This window comes from Lates calcarifer, unplaced genomic scaffold (genome assembly GCF_001640805.2).
Source record: "Lates calcarifer isolate ASB-BC8 unplaced genomic scaffold, TLL_Latcal_v3 _unitig_1360_quiver_2054, whole genome shotgun sequence".
Classification (NCBI taxonomy): domain Eukaryota; kingdom Metazoa; phylum Chordata; class Actinopteri; family Centropomidae; genus Lates; species Lates calcarifer.
This window is the reverse complement of record NW_026115468.1, coordinates 1-17701: the sequence shown is the minus strand read 5'-3', so window position 1 is coordinate 17701 and position 17701 is coordinate 1. Positions and strand designations below refer to the sequence as shown.

Genomic DNA, 17701 nt, shown 5'->3' with positions numbered 1-17701 from the left:
CCTTTGTCATATGTCTTTCATTGCCCACTTATGACCAAAAGATTTCTTTCTTTAGCTCTCCACATTGTGAAAAGTCCTGCAGGATATTGCTCAGGACTTCCCCAGTCTGCCTGCAACAAATCCACCAGGCCAGGAATGTTTTTTAAATAAGGTTTCTATTGTCCGTTCATGTCAACACCGTGCCCAGTTCACTCTGCTCCTACTGCCTCGCACCATCAGTCTCTGTCCACTTTTCTTTAGAGGCATCTAAAAATAAATTGGTGTGATTATGTGTTTTTGTTCTGATTATTCAAAATCAGAAAGACTCTCTCTATTGACAACCCAACCCATTCTTCTTAGTCTTACCTCACCTTAACTCTGCTGCCTATACACAAAGCCTTTCTCTACAAAATCCTTATCCTATTTGTCATTATAGTCCTAAGGACAATTCCCTAATCTGAAGTTCACTCCTTGAAGAAGTGAGAACCAGTTGAAAAGATTTGGCTGGGCAAAAATGTGACTGTACAACTCTAAAAGATAAATCTGATTCTCAGAAAGATTGCATAACACACACTAAGAATCACGTACAAGAGATTCCTCAGTCAAAGCAAAAAAATAAAAATAAATTACTGTCGCAATGATTATGTGTTGTGTCAGTACAGCTCAGGAACAAACACATGTATGTGCACATATGTCAGCAATATGGATTAGGAGAAAAAATTCAGTTGAAACCACTATCAGTAGCTTCTGTTCCTGAGCTGTCCTGACACATAATTGTTGCTACAGTAAATTTTTTGCTTTGACTGAGGAATCTCTTGTACGTGATTCTTTGAAACACTCATTAGCTGTTGAGGTAATTGGGTGCTTTAATCGTGACAGCAGGTCTACAAACAACATGTAGTAAGTTCTGCATTCCACGACCACACCAGACAGGTTTTATCTGCCTGTGTTATCTCAGGCACACCCAGTCTTTCTCTTCACATCAATCAATCAACAAAAGTCCTGGCAGTTTCTGTTCTAGTTAAGCTGACAGAGAACTGTGTGCTCAGTGCTTAATTACACATGTCAGAAGTACTCAGCTTTAGAGGAATGAACTTAAAACTTCACCTGTAATGAATCTGTCTTGCCACCACCCTGATAACATATAGCTAAAAAGGTTAGGAGAGAAAAGCATGGGTGTCTTTTTTATGGTTCTGTTACATACTACCTGGGCTTATGCCTATTCCCCAAGTACCCCCATGAAACAGTGGCTGTGTATATCCCTTCCCGTACTAATGCTAAGGAGGCTCTGAATGAACTGTTTGATGCCATCAGTGAACAGCAGACTTCACACCCTCATGCATTTTGAATGGTACTGGGAGATATCAACTCTTCCAACCTAAATACAGTCCTGCTGAAGTTTACCAACTCATAAACTTTACAACCAGATGCGATAACCCCAGAACAAAGGAGGCATACAAGGCTTCCCCCCTCCCTCACCTTAGTTCCTCAGAACACATCTCCATCAAGCTTACGCTTGCATACATACCTCAGGTGAAACTGTAGAAAGCAATTAGAGACAAATTAGAGTGGCCTCACAGGACTGCTTCAAACTACAGACAAGACATCTTCAGACAGTCAGTCATAACCACCACTGACCTACAGGAGTACCCAGACACTGTGATGGATTACATGAAAAGGTGCACAGATGATGTAACAGAGACCAGAACAATCACTGTGCCCTCCAACCAAAAACCATGGATGGCTCCCTTCAGAGCAGGTGATGAGGCAGCTCTGAGAACTGCAAGGAACAACCTGACCCAGGGAATTAAGAGAGCGAAACGACAGTACACCCAACAGCTGCTTTAGTGATAGCAGAGTGTGGGACTCTGTGGAGCAGCTAAAACATGTATTTCCAGACAACTTGACCACCTCCTTGCAGCAGGCTATTGTCCCAAAGTGCCTCAAATCTGCCAGCATTATACCTGTGCCAGAGAAGTCCACTGTACCGGGCCTAAATGACCTCACCCTGTAGCACTGACACCCATTGTAATCAAGTGTTTTGAGAGGCTGGTCATGAAGCACATCAGGAATATCCAGCCCCCAACCACAGACCCCCACCAGTATGCATACTGGGCCAACAGGTCCACAGATGATGCTGTATCCTTCGCCCTGCATCTGGCACTTACACACCTGGAAAAAAAAAGGAAACATGTCAGAATATGTTCATTGCACAACAGAGAGGAGGTGAAGCAAGTTCAGAAAAGGTCGTAGCAAACACGTCACGCTGACATCGACATGTGTTTTTTTTTTTTTCACTTAATGAATTCACAGCAGTTCTACAGTTAACTGTCAGTTAATGTGTCACTGACATGTTTTATGAGCTTGCTGTTGGTTTGTAGGTAGAATCTTATTCTGCAATTTAACAGCAACCTGTATGAGCATATTAACCTCTGCTTACCATAAAGACATTTTGGCCCAGAAGCTCTAAGACTGGTAAGATCACAGATTTCAAATTCATCATTTCAAAGTATTAGAAAAAGGACAAAATCACAGATGGATGTCTAGTTGCTTGTAAGTGATTAGGGAAGGGCCAGTTATTGCTCTTGACAGGTTCAGTGGAGGAGATACTGTGGCTGCCCCACCTAATCACTAAACACTGTCTATCTCTCTTTTCACAGGCATAAAAAAAAACATTTATTCTTTGATCTCAAAGTGAAGTGATTGAAGCAATTTTTAAGTCTTGGGCAATTACAGCTTTATCCATAATCATAAAAGCAGCATAAAAGCAGATAATGCCTCTTAGTCCACACTGACCTTATCTTAGTTTATTTTGTACTTCTGGTTCACATTCAGTCTGACAGAAGGTTAAGTGGCTAAAATACTGGTTTACTGTAAGTTGGTGCAACCTGGAATCTCTTTTTTCTTTTTTTAGGCCTGAGCCTCTAAGATTTGCTGATTTCAGAGGAAATGTCACAGCCATTTCACAGTCTCATCTAAAGTGAATTTCAGAAGCAACCAGTAATTGCTAAAGGGTTGTGATGGCTGTGAGACAACAAAACACTAGTTTCTGTTATCTTTGGGTTATATATATTTTTTTCATGTACGGCCTAAAAAATCCTCCCCAGTGAGGCACCAGGATAGTGAACATGACACGTCTTGTATTTTCAAATCACTGTTATCACCACATCTACTGTCTCTACAGCAGATATGTGTCCTATCATCAGAGTATAACATACTAAGAATAGTAAGAATTACAATGATTTATTCATAAAGCACCTTTCAAAAATTTTTACAGTAAAAACAAGGAATACATTTAATAAAAACATGAATTTAAAACAACTGAGCCATAAACTGTCGCTGAGGGCCGCTAAATAACAGGCTTGAGTGGGGCCAACAGTGGGACCACGAGGGCCCAGGACTGTATCCACATGGATGAACCACCTCTGGTAAGTTTCAACCACAGATTATATGTTAAAAGGTGATTTTCCCTTGTGGTAACAGAGTCATTGTTGCCCTATGACCTATCAGTTAAACTAAATGAATAAATATAATTTTGATACTTGATACTTTGATACTTAATTTTCCTGACAAAACTAAAGGAAAGCAAAGGAGACTCTCTGGGAAAATGAAGACTAAAGCTGTGGCTGGTTCAACGTTTGCAGAAAAAGAGCAGTGGAGATTTTTTGCCAACAATTTTTGGAGTATTATAACAGCTTCAGCTACTGGTGAAATGAAAAACAGTTCCTCTAAAGCTGCTGATGTGTTCACTGGTACTGATGCCAGCTAACCTCTTTGAAGTTATAAATTTCCCCTGACCTGCTTTCAGGTGCCAGACAAGCATACTGGGTTTCGCTTTAGTAATGTGTTTTCACTGGCACAGGAAACACATGCATCCTGGCCTTGGTTGGCAATTAAATTTACTCAGGAAACATACTGCTCAATTACATCCCCTGATTTTTTTTTTTTTTTTTGATAACTGACTGATAACACTGTGCAAAGTCTGTGCATGCTTTGTAAAACAAATAAATGAAAGAAGAGCAGGCCACAATAGACTCTAGACTTCCAGAATATCAGACCCATCTGATCTTTTTATCTCAAACATATTATCTGAGTTTCTCAACAAAAATACTGAAGTACTCCTTATGTTTGAAGTGACTGAGATCTGCCCAAGGCAGTCTGCTGTTAGTTGTGTTGGTATTCCAGTTTGTCAGTAAGAATGTTAAGTCTAATAGTAATCTAGATCCCACCCAGACACTCCTAAAACCCTGCCTTCTTGCTATGGTTTCACTCACGCTATGCATTCACACGACTGACAGTAAAGACACAGATCCTCTAATGGTAATGCTTGAGGGTCGGACTGGGGACAGGTGAGGGTGGGTTTGAAGTTTTCATCACATGCTTCAATAAGAAAGGATCCAGTGTTTGCAGTGTTGAACTTGTTCTGCACACACACATTCATACAAGCATCTGGTGTGTTTCGTCTGTGCTGACTGATGTGAGTTTTTGTCTTTGGCTTTTCTTCAAACAACATCTTGAATCGAGCATCAGCACGCTTAAGATACTGTGTGACCAAATCTGTGGCCCACATGTGAACCCTTTGTTGCCTAATTTTACATTTAATGGTATAAATCTGCATCAGACAACACTGTACTTACCCTGACTCCCTGCTCTGACTATATTTTTCAGAGTGAAGACTTGGCCTGTATTCATCAAACTACAAAAAGGGAAACTATGGACAAAAGTGAAAAATAAAAGGTAAAATTCTACACTTTTACTCCTATACATTAACCTCTGAATGTTATTTTATGAAATTTCTTATGTCTTAAAGGTAATCTTAAATTTAATAGCACATCAGTGATTGGTTTAGAATGGATTACAGAGGATTGCAGCACACACCTACTGAGACATGTTTAGGTTGATTATACAAAATATCAGCAGTCATGATATTACTATCATTTAGAATAAAGAATATTTTTCATTTATTTTGTTGGTGATAACTTTCTATAGATCTGGATTGTCTGCACTTGTTTCTGGGGTGCTAAATTGACATATAATATGATTTGTCTTAATAGGCAGAGGAGGTTTTTTTCCTGTGTCAGATTGTTTTCCTTTCTGTTTCCATTTCAGTCAATTTTCAGTTATTTCATCCCTGTTTTGGTCATTTTGGGAGCTGCAGTTTTAGCATATTTTGTCCACCCCATTTATATCAATAAAGGCAAGACTGTTGTATTAGTTTTAATTAGGTGTGCTCAATAAACTGGCAACTGGGTGTATATATTTATTAGAGATTTCCCACAAACAAAATAAACTTAATTATGATTTTAAATTATGTATGTTTGTTCAAATATGTTAGGTGTAGATGAATCTCTGTTTCTTATCTGATTGGCTGCTATTGCTCTGAGTGGACATGTGTTCAAGCACTTCAGGTTGTTTTAATCTTAACATTTATCCCTAGCATCGGCTTGTCAGTCAGTCATGTGTAATGTGCTCTGACTTGCCCTAACCTGTAGGAAGGTGCTATACAAATAAAGTTTGATTGAGCGCTCTTAACTGTCACTGATGCAGTTTGCTGTAGTCGCAGTAAGTTACTTGATAACTGTCTTTCTACACACTGGGTGAAGTTTGCTCTTTAGAGTTCTCTCAAATCAATTCAGTTTTATTTACATAGCGCCGAATCACAACAATCTCAAGGTGTAACTGTAGTTAGAAGTGTGATAAACAGGTCCTGGTGAAGTCAGCCTGTCAGTTGTCCACTTTGGTTCAAATCCTCAAGAACTACTGGATGGATTGCCATTAAATTTTGTACAAATATTCATGATTCCTTGAGGATGCATCCTACTGACTTTGATCCCCTGACTCTCCCTTTAGCGTCACCATGACGTTGACATTTGTGGCTTTATGTGTTATATATTGACATTTATTAGTGGGATTATTCAGACAGTCACGCTGCCCTCAGGATGATTTGTAACCATGTCATGGCCTGTGTGATCCCCTGTTTTTGTTTGCAACCAGAAGGAGAGAGAGACAAAGAGAGGAAGGGAGCTGAGGTGACTCATTACATTACATTGAAGAGTTCTCAGAAATTCAGATGTCCACAGTGCCAGACAGGACACACAATCCTACACTCTTGGCAGCTACACTTAGTGAACTCCTTGAAGTTGCTGATGCCAGTGTGAATCAGCCTAATGAAAATCCCACAGCATGGTGAGGGCAGAGAGGTGTGGTGTCACACTGTACACCTCCTCCTGGAATCCTTCATTAAGCTCCAACACTCTAGTGACAAATATCAGTAACCAGCACAGGGTCAGTGTGATATACTGTATTTACTGCTTAACTTTAGGTTTATAGTGAATACAGGGCCTTATGTTTTAATCCCAGCAGGGTTTTGATGCTGGACCACACCAGTAATAATCTAACTTTGTACAGAGTGCCATAGCTATTTTAAGAGAATCCTCCAGTTTAGCACCCTGGAATTATTTTTCCTTTCACTCCCACCAGCACTGCCTTGACCCAGCTCAGTCAACAGGGCAGTGACTCAGTGGAGAAACTATGCAAACTGCTGATCTGGGGGGCAATCAGTACTGTACTTTTTCTGTTAAATTCTGTATTATAATTAGAATAGTTATGGATGTGTAAAAAAATGAGAGAAGGAACCTTAATAATGGCATTTGTATAATTTTTGTATAATTTTACTTCTAACTTGATGTTTTTGTAAATTCAGACTAGAGACAGACTGACATGTGAAAGTACAGAGATTGCCCCCCCTGGTGGGGGAAAATGAAAATGTACCTACATCTAAGCACCCACCTCCATGGGTATATTATGGCGACCCGGATCCGGTGTTGATGTTGTGTCTCGGGAACGAGGATGCTTGACAGCTTAGAGCAAACGCTGTGTGGTGTGTACAATTAAAGGTAAAACTGATTAAATGACTCAAAACCGAGCCTTCACTTTCACACATTGATAACTGATAAATGTAGTTGCATTTATCAGTTACTCACCTTTGTTCTCCAACGTATTTTTTAATACATATATATATGTTACATGTGGTTCATGTCCAGTTTGTCATAAAACAGTCACTAATACAGGAGTTTCACCTTCAAATTTTGTGCACTGATGATTTTTCTGGCGTATGGCTGTCCGCCATATCTTATAGTACATCTATGGCTTCTTTCCGTCTTTAATTCATCTTTACGGTGGATGAATTTTAAGACCAATCAGAGGCGGCTGCTAGGCGGGACCAGAATGGCCCGGCCAATCAGCGTTTTTCTGCAAATGTTAGCTGACGTGTGTCGTTATTTGTCACGACGTGGCTTGTCATTGGCTATGGCTTTCTGGGAGGAGCGTAGAGAGGCGGAGTAAGATTTAAACCATGTGTGGAACGTTGCTTCTGTTTGCCAGGGCTGTGAGAAAACGTCGTTACCAGAGAGGTGTGGATGCCAAAGCAAACTATGGAGGTGCTTTTTGTCGTTACCGAAGAGGTCTGGACGCTAAAACAAACTCTGGAGCTGTGTTTTTTTTGTCGAACATGAGTGAAACTGGATGCTGAACACAACTGCGGCGCTAAGGTAAGGTAAACAGTTAGCGGCTAGCGTTAGCATTAACGTTATCGAAGAGCGGTGAACGTTAGCATTAGCCTTATCCTGTAATGATTTTTAAAAATTCCATTTTCAGTCATTTCTATCGCGTGGGTAAGCGTGTGTTTGTGTTTCTGTGACTAAAGGGTCCCTGACATGATTTGTGGAGGGTGATAACTGTTTAGTTGTTTGTTTACACCTCCGTTTGCATCTCTTTACATTTACTTTGCAGACATTTTACTACTTTGTAATTTTGTGCTCCAGTTTGGTCATTTTAAGCCAATTTATGGCGGATTATCATGTCGGTATGACCATTTTGTGGTGGTATTGCATCGTTTTGCGTAGCTGGCTGTGTAAATCTATAGCTTCTGTGTGGTTGTTTTGCATCGTATTGTGTCTTTGTAGTTTTGTGCCTATTCCAGCTCATTAAACGTTTCTTTGGGGCCATTTTGTGTTTCAGTGTGACAGTTAAGCATCTCATTGGAATCATTTTGCGTTTACCTCGTTTTGTGTGTCTTTGCAGATTTGTGGCAGTAATCTGTCCGTAGCTGTTCCCCTGATGTGTATATTGTATGATTAGAAATTTGTTGGTGGTGACTTGAGCTCAGTTTTGTGTTGAAAACTAGATTTAATGTCCTCCAGTTTCAAGCCTTAAGAGTAGGTCACAATGTAGTATGAGCTGAGATTACTGTTCAGGGCCCCAGACCCACTTTTCTTCTAGTAGCACTGGTGCTCCTGACCAGAGGTTGCGCTACACTTTTTCGTTGTCTGTCATTTTGACTGACAGGGTCATAAAAATCCCGTCATAATCTATTTTTACCGGTCACTTTAATTTTTTGAATTATAATAATGACATTCAGTTGCATTTAATTTTAATTCATTTTTAATTAATATTCAGTCCAAACAAGTTGAACAAATAATCCACACCGTGGACAAACACATCAAGCAGAGGAATATGTAACTTTTTCTCTGCAGTAACAAAAACAACTGACTGTGTGGCCGCAGTAGTTACACAATGAATAATGAACCTGTGGCCTAAACGCACAGTCTCACACCTTCCTCCTGGTCCGCATGGACTTGAATCGCGTGCCCGCTTGCGCGTAATCAAATGTCTCAAGTGGGACTGCTGCAGAGGATATTGTCATGAGGTTTTGGACTTTTTCCTCGCACAGACGACTTCTCATGGCTGTTTTGATGTTGTTCTGGAGACTGAATCCGCGCTCTGCTGCCACACTGGAAACTGGAATTACAAGCGCCACTTCAGCCAAAGTTTTGAAATCAGGGAACATTTCTCCAAGTGAAGTGATAAGAAGTCCGTAAGACTCTCTGAACGAGGGGTTTCCTGATCCTGCAAGCACCCGCTTCAGCGGTAGGAAATCCCGCAGCATGCGCTCCTTCTGCACCAGTGGATCAGCTGCACCGGTCTGTGACCCGTAGTGGTCACAGACGCGCTCCAAAGCCTCCTGCACCACCCGGATAGCGAGATGCATTGAGTACGGTGTCCAGGTCAGAGATGATGCTCAGATGCTCCGATGGGAATCTTTTTTTGATTGATTTGGTCACCTCCGCAACGTACTCTGTGCGTAAAGATGAACATGTCTGCGCGTCTACATGTGTCAGTGTGACACCACAGAACCTGCCGTCTCGTGAGGCCTCGTTGAATTCATTCTCCGCCTCACCTGGACCATTCATCAAGTCTTCCAGGCTGGCCAGTGTCATGCTCACAACAGGTGAGATGAACGAGATATTGACGTCGTCTTTTTGGAAGATGAGATTCATGCGGTTCACCACGGCCAAAACGTCAGTCAGCAAGTGAGTCAAAGCAGTGAACGTGTATGTTTGAAGCCGCTTTCTGATGCCCTTTGCTACCGGGCAGTTTTTCGCATCTTCCTCCTCCCTCAACTCCGACACCACAGCAGCCCAGTTGGCACGTGTGCCCTTAACTGCCCTTTCCAGCGACAGCCGGCGTGTAGCCGATGGTTGTTTTAGGCTCAGCAGGTCGTGTTCACCCATTTCTTTTTGAAGTTCATTTAGTCTGTAAGTTCGTATGGGGGAATTCTTGTAGTATGTGTATATGTTATTAAGAGTGGTGACATATGCACTGACTTGACGCACAGCCGTGGAGGCATCACGCGCAGCAAGCGCTGTCCTGTGCGCACCACAGTGAATGTTTACGAGGAAGGGACAGTCATTCTGGCGCAACTGCTGTGCTCCTCCGGCCTCTCGACCCACCATCACATTGGCTCCGTCACTTCCAAGTCCAACAACCCGAGCCATAGCGACCCCACGGCCCGACAGCACATCTTTTATTTTTGCTGTGATGCATTCAGCAGTGCCAGAGGGAATTGCGTAATTGCCGATAAACGCAGTTTCAGGCTCCCCTTTCTGTTGAAGTGTCAGGTATGTGATTAGCATTTTCTCCACTGTGATATTAGTGGTTTCATCTACTATTATTCCAACATATCTGCTGTTGGCGATGCGGTCATCAATATTCCGTCACCGTTTTAAAAAAACGGTCAATGACGGAAAATATTCGGTTAACGAGAACCCTGCTCCTGACTGAAAACTTTAGGAGCACCAGCCAAAAAGTTAGGAACGCTGCTTAAATACAACATTCAACGCAACAAATTCTGATATTTTCCATGTTAACTATATTACTAATGCTTTGATAATAAATAGATAATAACAATATATTGTTTAATTTAAAGGGGAAAAATAAATAAAGAAAATAAAGTTATCCTTCACATTTTTAAGCGTGATCCCACTATGCACAATAATAAATAATAATCACAAAATATCACTGGTCAAACCAGACGTATAGTGATTTGAACAGTGATTTGCAGTGTGTATAAAAAAAGATGACAAAAAAAAAACAAAAAACAAAAAAACGCTGATATTTTGATCTGATGTTTTAGCCCTAATGTATTCACTTCAAAACTCAAAGTGTGATTGTCAAGGTTCTAGTGTTTAGTTTTCAGTGTTGTATTGTTCTACACTGTTCATGTTCTGGAAGTGAACTATTCTTTATTAAATCAGGTTATTTGTTTTTTAAGTGGTGTACTTGTGTTTTCCAAGTTTGCTGGTTCAGCCTCCGCAGCCTGGACAAAAACACCAGCTCTCACCTGACAAACAGAAAAGATTTACCCAGCCTGAAAAAATGTGTTGATGAGCTGAATTATTAATGTTAGTAACAGTGTTATTGCTGAAATCCTTGGTATTTAATACATTTAGTATTGAATACGAACTGATTAATCATGTCTGTAAATTGACACAAAATAGTACTAGTTATAATTTTTCAAACTCAAAATAGTTGTGAGTTGATTTTCTTGCTGTGGACTTAAGTATAATTAATATAAATAAAAGTACCACAAGTTAAAACCCTGCTTTGTACTTAGGTGAAAGCTTTTATTATGCAGTTCACAGTAATATACATGATTCCTCCAGTGATTAGTTGACAGTTAATATAGAAATTGAAGATTTAAGATGATCATTCTAGTTAATTTTTTCCCAAATATTTATTGATTCTTAAAGATGTGATGCTTTTTCTTGTCATATGTGACAATAAACAGCCCATTTTCTGAGACACTTTCTGTTCGGAAAATGTTCTGGTTCAGCTGTAATGTTGAATATTTGTATTTTCATGGTTAAACTGTTGATGAGGAATAGGTCATAGTGTATTGAACTTTTTCCTTTGTATGTTTCTCTTTTTATTTCCTCCAGATGTCACCACTTCGTCCACAATCACAGAGTCTTCGTACAATAAAGTTCTTTGAAACCAGGGCTGAGGCCTCCAGGTAATTCACAAAAATTCAATACCCAGAAACACTTGCTTTTATTTTGATGTGTTAAAAGTCACATCTTTATATTAATGTTTGTTGTGTTTTTCCCCACAGGATTCAAACTTCAAACATTAAATCATAGAGAGAAGAGACAGATGTGAAGACATTTCCAGAAGGTCAGTGTTTATTCTTTTCAGTCTGACTCTGTCATTACCTCTGCTGCAGTTTGACACTTCACAAACCTCATCTGGAACCAATATAAAACTTTAGAATAGAATACAACTTGTTTCGTGAGTCCTTAAGACAGGCCATTTGATCAACAAAAAGCTCCAGTGGCACAAACATGAGAGAGCAGAGAGAGCATCTTATTTTGTCATGATTTTGAAACTGAATTTTATGCATTTGTTGATTTTTTTTTTTAACCATTCAAATTTAGCTGGGTAGTTGATAGCATGTTTTTCTGTAGTGTGACTAACTCAGAACACCATTAGTATAACTGCTTTACACAGACTTTAAAAGTATATATATGTCTAAACAAGTATCAAACCCATAAAAAACATAGAAAAAATACATTTTCAGAATGCTTAAAAATAGGTCTAAAAATTAAAACATGAGACTTGTTACATTTTTTCTTTAAATAAAATGCAATAAAATGATTTGTGTAACAGCTACAAAATAGAGAAATGCAACCCAAAAGTTTAGAAAGACACTTTATTTTATTCCAGACAACATTTGACCACAAGGAAACACTTGTTAGAGTTAGGGTTAATGTAGTTCTGAGCACATTTTCCAAAGAGGAACATGTCTACAAAACACCTTGGTGATCATTTAACTACTTATGATACAATTACTAAATAGTTGTATTATAAGCTGTTGCATGTTCTCAAAGGTGTTTAATAGTCTTTGGAAGATGTGGCCATAACTACATCAAGATGGTGGAGGTTGTTTATCTAGCTTTGTAACACTTTTGTTTTCTTTCATCCACTTCAGGTCTTCAGCTGCTGTCGTCTTCTCTTCCTGCAGAGACAAGAACATGCGTTGATCACAGAAACTGAGCGGTAAATCTAAAATATTTTAGGACATTTTTTGATGTTTTGATGCCTTGCTATATTATGACATGCTGCTTAAGACGAAGGAACTAGCTTACCTTTGTTTTCCACAGACACGTTTGTGGGTCAGGTTAAATAAGTTAGTCATTTTGGTATTTTCCTAACTCAAACTGCAATGTTGTGTACATATTATCTTGTACATATAATGCCCGTTTCTATTTTTGCTATTGCAACAGTGAAATAAATGCATCTGAACTAATATTTTGCTGATCTCTTTATGGATGCATGTATTCTATGAAGAGTTTTTAGCCTCGGTTAGAAATTTTAATTGAATGCTGCAAGTAGACAATATTTGTCATCTCTACTTTACAAAACAGTTGAATTTTTCTACTTTCGAATTCAACTCAAAAGTTATACTATGATATTTTCTGACGATTTCTGAAGCCTTACTATGACCTTTTTTTGACGCCTGGTTATCAGTACGTTTTTTGACATTTTTTGATGGTTTCTAAAGCCTTACTATACTGTGGCATTTTTTGACCCCTTAATACACTATGAAATTTTCTGACGATTTCTGAAGCCTTGCTATACTATGACATTTTTTGACATTTTTTGACATTTTGTGACTATTTTTGACGCCATACTATACTGACATTTTTTGACGCCATACTTTACTATGACATTTTTTGACTATTTTACATGACTTCTTATAGTATGACATTTTTTGACCATTTTTGACGCCATACTTTACTATGACATTTTTTGACATTTTTTGACTATTTTTGACGCCATACTTTACTATGACATTTTTTGACCATTTTTGACGCCATACTATACTATGACATTTTGTGACTATTTTTGACGCCATACTATACTATGACATTTTTTGACTATTTTACACGACTAATTATACTATGACATTTTTGACCATTTTTGATGCCATACTATACTATGACATTTTTGACCATTTTTGATGCCATACTTTACTATGACATTTTTTGACATTTTGTGACTATTTTTGACGCCATACTATACTATGACATTTTTTGACTATTTTACACGACTAATTATACTATGACATTTTTTGACATTTTTGACGCCTGGTTATGGATACATTTTTTGATGATTTCTGAAGCCTTACTATACTATGACATTTTTTGACTATTTTACATGACTTCTTATAGTATGACATTTTTTGACCATTTTTGACGCCATACTTTACTATGACATTTTTTGACATTTTTGACTATTTTTGACGCCATACTATAGCTATGACATTTTTTTGACCATTTTTGACGCCATACTATACTATGACATTTTTTGACTATTTTTGACCGCCATACTTTACTATGATATTTTTTGACTATTTTTGACGCCATACTATACTATGACATTTTTTGACATTTTTTGACCATTTTTGATTGCCATACTATACTATGACATTTTTTGACGCATTTTTGACGCGCCATACTATACTATGACATTTTTGACTATTTTACACCTTTATCTATACTTTTTATATTTTATACTTCTTATGACATTTTTTGACATTTTATACCAGACTTCTTATTATTTATGACTTTTTTGAATTTTTGACGCCATACTTACTATGACATTTTTGACATTTTGACTTCATTACTTACTATGACATTTTTTGACCTATTTTTGACGCCATACTATTATACTATGACATTTTTTATTTTTGACTCATTTATACCTAATGACTTTATATATGACATTTTTTGACCTATTTTTGACGCCATACTTACTATGACATTTTTTGAACCTATTTTGACAGCATACTTATACTATGACAGCTATTTTTGACATATGTACATTTTTTTTTGACGCCTATACTTTACTATGACATTTTTTGACATTTTGTGACTATTTTTGACGCCATACTTTACTATGACATTTTTTGAAGCTTATTATACTATGACATTTTTTGACCATTTTTGACGCCATACTTTACTATGACATTTTTTGACTATTTTGACATGACTTCTATACTATGACATTTTTTGACCATTATTTTGACGCCATACTATACTATGACATTTTTTGACCATTTTGACGCCATACTTATACTATGACATTTTTTGACCATTTTGACGCCATACTTTACTATGACATTTTTTGACTATTTTACATGACTCTCTTATACTATGACATTTTTTGACATTTTTTGACCTATTTTTGACGCCATACTATACTATGACATTTTTTGACGCATTTTTTGACGCCATACTTATACTATGACATTTTTTGACTATTTTTGACGCCATACTATACTATGACATTTTTTGACCCAATTTTGATGCCATACTATACTATGACATTTTTGACATGACCATTTTTGACGGCAACTATACTATGACATACTCATTGACATTTTACTATACATTTTTTGACCATTTTGTGACTATTTTTGACGCCATATCTATATATTTTTTTTTTTACCATTTTTTGATTTTTTACTTTGACATTTTTGACATTTTGTTTGATTTTTGACGCCTTACTATACTATGACATTTTTTGACCATTTTTGACACATTCTATACTATGACATTTTTGATGGATTTTGACGCCTTACTATACTATGACATTTTTTGACCATTTTTGACTATGACTTGATTACTATACTATGACATTTTTTTTTGTGACATTTTTTGATTTTTGACGCTATACTATGACATTTTTTGACCATTTTGAACTATACTATGACATTTTTGATTTTTGACGCCTTACTATACTATGACATTTTTTGACCATTTTTGACAACATTCTATACTATGACATTTTTTTTTTGACTATACTATGACATTTTTTGACCATTTTTGACTTACTATACTATGACATTTTTTGATTTTTGACAACTTCTATACTATGACATTTTTTTTTGATACTATACTATACATTTTTTTGACCATTTTTTTACTATACTATGACATTTTTTGACATTTTGACAACATTCTATACTATGACATTTTTTGAATTTTGACGCCTTACTATACTATGACATTTTTGACCATTTTTGACTATGACGACATTTTTTGGATATACTATGACATTTTTGATTTTGGGACATTTTTTGATTTTTTGATGGATTTTGACGTTTGACCATTTTTTACTTATGACATTTTTTTTTGACAACATTCTATATGACATTTTTTTTTGATTACTATACTATGACATTTTTTGACCATTTTTGACGATACTATGAATTTTTTGACCATTTTTTGACGTATACTATGACATTTTTTGATGGATTTTGACTATGACATTTTTTGACATTTTGACAACATTCTATACTATGACATTTTGATTTTGACGCCTTACTATACTATGACATTTTTTGACCATTTTGACCATTCTATACTATGACATTTTTGATTTTGATTACTATGACATTTTTGACCATTTTTTTCTATACTATGACATTTTTTGATGGATTTTGACGCCTTACTATACTATGACATTTTTTGACCATTTTTGACAACATTCTATACTATGACACACGCCTTACTATACTATGACATTTTTTTTGATTACTATACTATGACATTTTTGATTTTTTGACGACTATACTATGACATTTTTTGACATTTTTGATACTATGACATTTTTTGGATTTTTTTTGTACTATGACTTTTTGACTATGACATTTTTGATGGATTTTGACGCCTTACTATACTATGACATTTTTTGACCATTTTTGACAACATTCTATACTATGACATTTTTTGATGGATTTTGACGCCTTACTATACTATGACATTTTTGACCATTTTTGACTATGACATTTTTTGACCATTTTGACTATACTATGACATTTTTGACTTTTTGATTCTATACTATGACATTTTTTTGATGGATTTTGACGCCTTACTATACTATGACATTTTTTGACCATTTTGACAACCTATACTATGACATTTTTTGACCATTTTTCTTACTATACTATGACATTTTTTGACCATTTTGACTATACTATGACATTTTTTGATTTTTTTCTATACTATGACATTTTTTGACCATTTTTGACGCCTTACTATACTATGACATTTTTTGATGGATTTTGACCTTATACTATGACATTTTTTGACCATTTTTGACGCCTTACTTACTATGACATTTTTTTTTTGACACATTCTATACTATGACATTTTTTGACGATGACATTTTTGACTATGACATTTTTTGATGGATTTTGACGACTATGACATTTTTTGACTTTTACTATGACATTTTTGACGCCTTACTATACTATGACTTTTTTGACCATTTTTGACGATACTATGACATTTTTGATGGATTTTGACTTACTATACTATGACATTTTGTTTTTATACTATGACATTTTTTGATTTTGAACTATACTATGACATTTTTTGACCATTTTTGACTATGACATTTTTTGATTTTGACAACATTCTATACTATGACATTTTTTGATTTTTGACGCCTTACTATACTATGACATTTTTTTGACCATTTTTACAACATTCTATACTATGACATTTTTGAATTTTTGACGCCTTACTATACTATGACATTTTTTGACCATTTTTGACGCCTTACTATACTATGACATTTTTTTGACATTTTGACAACATTCTATACTATGACATTTTTTGATGGATTTTTGACGCCTTACTATACTATGACATTTTTTGACCATTTTGACAACATTCTATACTATGACATTTTTTGACCATTTTTGATTACTATACTATGACATTTTTTGACCATTTTTTTTGACATTTTTGATTTTTTTACTATACTATTTTTTGACTATGACATTTTTTTTTGACTATGCTTGACTATACTATGACATTTTTTGACCATTTTGACGCCTTACTATACTATATTTTTTGACATTTTTGACAACATTCTATACTATGACATTTTTTGTTTTGACAACAATACTATGACATTTTTTGGCGTGACATTTTTTTTTTGATACTTACTATGACATTTTTTGACCATTTTTGACGCCTTACTATACTATGACATTTTTTGACCATTTTTGACGCCTTACTATACTATGACATTTTTTTATTTTTGACAACATTCTATACTATGACATTTTTTTGACCATTTTTGACTATACTATGACATTTTTGTTTTTATACCATTTTTTGTACTATGACATTTTTGATGGATTTTGACATTGCTATACTATGACATTTTTTTTGACCATTTTTGACAACATTCTATACTATGACATTTTTGACCATTTTTGACGCCTTACTACTATGACATTTTTTTGACCATTTTTTGACAACATTTATACTATGACATTTTTTGACATTTTTTCTATACTATGACA

General features: G+C 36.1%; 1 long non-coding RNA gene across 2 annotated transcripts; it reads left to right on the top strand.

The window, feature by feature from the left end:
• The first annotated feature begins 3933 nt into the window (after nt 1-3933).
• LOC127139341 (uncharacterized) lies at nt 3934-12625 on the top strand. Of its 2 annotated transcripts, XR_007809540.1 has the most exons (5): nt 3934-4456; nt 4648-4716; nt 11259-11332; nt 11432-11493; nt 12308-12625. It is a non-coding gene; the product is annotated as an uncharacterized LOC127139341 (long non-coding RNA). The 2 variants fall into 2 exon arrangements; XR_007809539.1 differs by lacking the exons at nt 3934-4456; nt 4648-4716 and adding an exon at nt 7306-7529.
• The last annotated feature ends 5076 nt before the right edge of the window (nt 12626-17701 follow it).